The sequence below is a fragment of the Accipiter gentilis genome, chromosome 24 (assembly GCF_929443795.1).
Source record: "Accipiter gentilis chromosome 24, bAccGen1.1, whole genome shotgun sequence".
NCBI classification, from domain to species: Eukaryota; Metazoa; Chordata; class Aves; order Accipitriformes; family Accipitridae; genus Astur; species Astur gentilis.
Window position 1 is genome coordinate 11,002,610 of NC_064903.1, and position 5,936 is coordinate 11,008,545.

The 5,936-nt window shown below is 41.9% G+C and overlaps 1 long non-coding RNA gene across 2 annotated transcripts; it reads left to right on the forward strand.

The window, feature by feature from the left end:
- The first annotated feature begins 270 nt into the window (after positions 1–270).
- Positions 271–3,300, forward strand: LOC126050306 (uncharacterized). Of its 2 annotated transcripts, none has more exons than XR_007509493.1 (4): positions 271–1,233; positions 1,358–1,420; positions 1,652–1,790; positions 2,171–3,300. It is a non-coding gene; the product is annotated as an uncharacterized LOC126050306 (long non-coding RNA). The 2 variants fall into 2 exon arrangements; XR_007509494.1 differs by having other exon boundaries at positions 2,245–3,300.
- The last annotated feature ends 2,636 nt before the right edge of the window (positions 3,301–5,936 follow it).

Below are 5,936 nucleotides of genomic sequence, written 5' to 3' on the forward strand. Positions count from 1 at the left end.
TCACCCACCATGGGCTGCCTTCTAATCCCGACCCATAAGCTGTCAGCTGGCTCGTCATCTGTCCCAAGGCCCAGCTCCGTGCACCCCAGTTGCCCTCCCACATCAAGGGCAGCTCTCCTTCCTCGCTGTCCTGGCCTCTCCTTCTCGAAGAGCTGGATCTGTCCATGGCAGCCCTCCGTGGCATCCAACCGTCCCCTGCTGCAGAACTAGCTGCAGAACTGTATTGCTGTGATCCTAGCGAGAACCCAGCCCAGCCCAGGACCTCCGATACCTCCTGTTTGTCCCCATGCTGTGTGCTGTAGCATACGGGCACTTACTGGGGACCATTATAAACCAGCACTAAGGCGTTGCACCCTGCCCAGAGACCCCTGCCCCAGCGGCAGAGCTGGTGCAACGAAGGCTTACCAGCCCCAACAGGACTTCTTCAATTTCCAGTCCTAACGAACCATTCGACGTCGAGGGGCAGATATCTCACCGGTGGCTCAGAGACACCTGCCCCGGCACCTCGGTTCCAACGTGCTGCGCTCGGAGGGCAATGTGAGCCGAGCTGCGTTTCGGTGTTGTGTTTCGCAGGTGTACCACGTGCGCGGAATTTAGCAAAACCGTGACCCGAGTCCTCTGCATAGCACTCATTAGCAGTGGGCTCAGCCTTCGGCGCTGCGTGGTGCATACTAACGACTTGTTTTCGTCGTTCCAGGGCATGGGAACTGCCTCTGCACACGCCGGCATCCTCAGCCATTCCTCGCGTGGCATTTGGAGTCTGCACTGCAGCAGCTTTGCCTGGCACGGCGGCTGCCAGCGCTCCGGGCTCTGGGGCAGCCCTCGAGGGACCTGCAGAGGTTTTGGGAGGTTACAGGTGATCGCATTTACAAGGGTAAAAAAGAGGAAACTATCAATTGTTCAGAAGACTCTGTACAGGATTGGTGATAAGTAAGATTTTTGCATATTTTTTTTTCTTGGTGTGCAGACACCTTTTTCCTTGAGGTGAGACAGGCTGCCCGCTACGCTGGCAATACGATGCTTTGGAGCTGGCAGCCTTTCTTTTTCACAGCTAAATGCAGGGCAAACAGGCGGAGGGAGGGGAATCTGAAAAGGGAGAAAGTTGTGCCATTCTGTTTTCCTTTCCGCCATTTTCTGCCTGCTCTTTTCCTCAGGTCTTTTGCCCTAGTACAAATGCAGGTAGAACCCTCCGAATCTCAACTAGCAACATCAAGAAAGCTGAGGGCTCAGTCAGTACGTATCAACTCCAATTTCTCTTTTATCTATCCATGTAATCCAGACAAGTCTTGCATGTCTTCTGCACCATTCTTTGGGTCAAGAACACACTGGTTAATAGCCAATTATTTCCTACCCTAAGGAAGTTTTGGGAAAGAAGTTCCTGGGAAGAGTCAACCTGTTTCATGAAATGGACTAATAATTGGTAGGTGAGATGTTCCCTTTTGCTCTCCTTCTTAATACCGTCCCATCCCAGCACAAGGCTGAATTTATTGTCATAATAGGTATGGTTTAGATAGAGCGTATCCCCGAGTTTGGGTGTTTTTTTTTCTCTTCTTCACAAAAAGTGAGGGTTTAGCCAGGGCATCATGGCAAAATTCCAGTTAGGTAATTAAATTCTGCTTACTGAAAATTCCCCTTTTAAAAGCTCTTCCAGAATACAGTCTGCTTTTCCTGTGAGCACTTTAAAAGGACTGATCCATTTTAACTTCACAGCTATCCAAATTCTGAAGCCTGCTGAAATTATCCTTGAATGCCTGAACCAGAATGTGCAGTTCCACCGGAGGTATCTAAAGGTATATTTTTGCATGCTTAATTGTTGTTGTCTGAATTCTTATTTAGATGCAATTCACATATACTCGACGTGTACCAAAGAGGTCAGATTCTGCTGACTAGAAGAAGTAAACAAAATTATTTGCACTGGAAAAGCAAGCAGTATTTAAAACTATTTTTATTAACATGTAGAGTAGGCCATGAATAAATTCGATTTGTGCATTGAGGGCCATTTTGCATGTGCAAAAATACAATCATAGAAAAAAAAAAGCTGAAAGATAATCTAAGGTGTGCAGTCTGGAAAAGCAATCCAGAACAGATGATCCACAGTATAAATTACTGCAGTTTATTTTTTTAATTTACTTGTGCTACTTTAATTTATTATTGTTTATTCATTTGATAGATGGCATTTAATTTCAGTATGAGAGCTTCAGGATGAGCTTTTGATGCTAATGGTTGGCATTTGTTCCTGGGCAGAAAGCCAATGTGCCACTGCCATGTTCCACTTGTGCCCTCCAAGCTGTATTTAAGTGGCCTTCTGCTGCCCTTGGGGTATGTTTTACACAGGAAGCTTAAAGCTGAATGCAGGCCTGCAGCTCACTCGCTAGAGCAAGGGGAAGACGGTTTTCCCTCACTTCTGTTCTCTTCAGCAAGAAAATCAAATAATTGGATTACTGGCCCTTCGATTGTGCTCAGCACAAATGGTTCAAAATCCCGTTGTATTGGACCTCTGAGATGAAATGTAAATTGATAAAGAAAGCAAATGTATTGAATTGGTCTGATATGTCAATAGTATGTTATGACCTGATTCAGTGGAATGGCTATGACTGGTCTTCTAAACAGCTAAATATATGTGAGACATCTGCTGCTAGACTGGCCACATGAAAAAACAACGATAAACCAAAAAAAAGCCCTCCCACAGGAGCCTACTAGAGGCATAAATTAATGCAGTTTTTCCTTCCTTGTTTATTTCTATCTCTGGAATAGAAAATCAAAGCAAACTGATCAATCCATTGCAGGGTTAAAATTAAAATTACCCAAGGATCTATGCAGCACATGAAATATTGCAGCTGATAGAGTAGAACCTGACTACTTTGTCCTACTTACACCTTCATATGCATTGACTGAACTTTGAATTTCCTGCTCTCTGTTGTTTTTTTTTTACTTGCACATATGTTTTATGCATTTATTTAGGGCTAAATTCTATTTGTTACATTGTGTTTTTAGGACATAATATCAGCTGAGACTGGATAAGTATCCTAACAGATTTTAGGCTACTTTATTATTGTCATTATTCTGCATATTCACACATGCATATCATGATCCCAAATACTTTGAGGCAAATCATTCAATTGTGCGAAATAAATAGGTCCACGTGAAAGTGTAGCTGAGGTAAATCTCTATACTTTACACAGTGGAGAAAACTTCTTTAACAGCCAAGGATTTGATACTTACATTTCATGTTCGACTGGTTTCTCTACATGTTTCTCGTTAAAATCGTTGTCTTACTGTCTTTTTGTATTTATGTATCTACAGAGCAATAAATAGCTATTGAAATGAGGCTGTCATCATGACTCTGTGTGCATTTATTTCACTCCATGATTTTGATGAATACAGTCTGTATAGGGAGCAGAGGGCTGTAACCTTAGATGATAGAAGGTGGTAGCTCCTGTGTTCAAGTGAATTTTTTGCTGGCCAAATATCTGAGTAGAAATTCTAATGACTTGGGTTTAGAATAGAGCCTCCCAAACTGACTGATGAAATACACATTAAATTAGAAGCTGAGATATATTTTTGTAGCTTGTTGAGATTCTAGCACATATTTGTATTAATAAGATAATAAATGCATAATGGATGCTACACTTACCCACCTGCACATTTTCGAGTTAAAAAAAAGATTGATAGACAACGCATTCCATTAGCTCTCTCTTTTACAACTAATAAACTTCCAGTTCATTAAGTTATTACATGCCATTCCTCATCTCACAAATAGAACCCATAATTCATTTTTTCCCAGAGCTGCAGATTCTACAGACTAAATTACCAGAGCACATTTTGTCAATAAAGCTTCTGTTTGGTGGGGGAAGGAGGGGAGAGTTAAGTAAAGTAATATGAAATGCAAGCCATTTTTTGTGTCAGAGGTCGTTCATTTGCTTCAATGTTGCTTTTATTCTATTTATACATTCGCTAAACAATGATTATTATGGAAAGCCCATGGTTAATCACTGCATTACATTTAAAATGTTTTACATTTTGTTGCAGACTCTTACACTTGCGAATCTTTAGAGTTATCTTGAACAGTAAACTGTCCTTTTGCACTGAATCCCTGACAATCTATTAGTTCAGCTGTGCATTTACTGAAAGATAAAGGCTTTCTTTTGTGAGCAGTGGGAAAGCCACAAAGGCGGCAAACAAAAATCATCCATATTCTGCAGTCCTAAACCAAAAGACTTGTCGCTTCCTGAGCCAGAATTGCCCAGCACAGATGCAGGCAGCCAGTGAAACCTTCTGCATGGGAAGTTATATGGGACTAATTTGCGTCCTACACCAAGTTTCCAACACTGCTCTTCTCGCCAGGGCTTGAAGTGGGATTACTGTGCTCTGTGTTCAGTATAATATATAGTATCTATTTGTAAAAAATACAACCTAGTGATAAAATGCTTGCCTAGGGAGTGGGATAGAGTGGTCTGGACTCTTTGCAGCTTGCAGTGATTTAAAATCATTTCTGCTGTCCAGAAAAACAGGCAGTCATGATAGGGGAAAAAAAATACAGTCTCCCCTTTGCTCTCCCAGCCCTGACATTTAAGCGGATGCTCAGATAAGGGTCCCACTAGGTTGCAACTAACCTTCCCCATGAGACAGCACTCCATGAGCGGGGAGAGAGGCTGGGAGCTGGGAAGGGGAGCAGGGCAAAGGGGCCATGCTACAGCATGTTTAGCTCTATTTTGGGGTTAGAAACCATTGCAGTGCCTTCCTTGTGGAGAAGTTGCTATAACCCTGTGGAGACTCAGAACCTGCCTTCTTCCCTCATTTCCCCCTCCTCTGATTAAAACCCGCCTGCTTTTTTCCTTGCAGTGGAAATTAGCAGCTGTGAGCAGTCATAATTTTCACCAGCGGGAGAAGAAGTCATTCCCCACCCCAAACTGTCCCAAGGTGGGTATATGGCTCAATTTGCTGCAAGCATGCTAGCAATTAGCATCACCTATGTAGGGGAATAGGTGCTAAGTCAGTGTTAGTTTGAGAAAGGAGAGGAATGAAAACGATTAGCACTGAACAGGAATATTCAAGCCCGGACACTACTGGGAGGGGATGTGAATAAAATTTTAACTGGTCCAGATCTGTCCAAAACACTATCACATCGTATTACTGTACTTTAATATCAGCTAGTACTTCTTTTCATTAAATTTGTAGTTAACAAATACACAGGTGATGGTGTCAACTGAAGAAATAATAGTGTCATTGAAAAGCACTTTTTTAAAATGAAGAGTTGTAGAATGACAACAATATAATGGGATTACTGTTCATGAGAATTACAGACTGTGAATTATAAATGAGAGAACAATGGAAAATATGATGTGTTTTTAAAAATGGAAAATGTAATAAATGAAAGGGGAGCAAAAAGTTTCTAATTGATTGTTTTCCCAGAGATCACTCAGAGCAGCTCTCATGAAGAACAACCTATCTTGGATGAGGATGCAATTAGTGTCTCTGCAACAGTCCCTCACAGCTACAGCAGCGTATACATCTGTAGATCCATGTTATTGCTCACTCTTGGGCTTATCTCCATCCAGCCTTGAAACACCGCTTAGAATATGTCCTCTCTTCACAGTATGGGAATCATGCTGCCTAGGCTATATTATTGCCTTAAGCTAACCTCTGAAATGATGGGTCTCTAGACCACCATGGAAGTGAGCTGATGATAATGCTTTTGCCTTATCAAAGCATTTATAAAATCAGATTTAACTAGATAGCTAGACAGTGAAATATTCAGTATTCTAAGGGAGTTTCTTAATCTACTGTCACTCTTCACTATGATTGTAACCTATGTAATTTGATTAGCCATTTAAAACTTTAGTACATAATATAAAAATTACCAGTGAGCTGAAAACACTGGAAATGTTCACAAGAACCAGAAAAGCAGGCTGGGAGCTGTGGGCCTTCTGTCCACA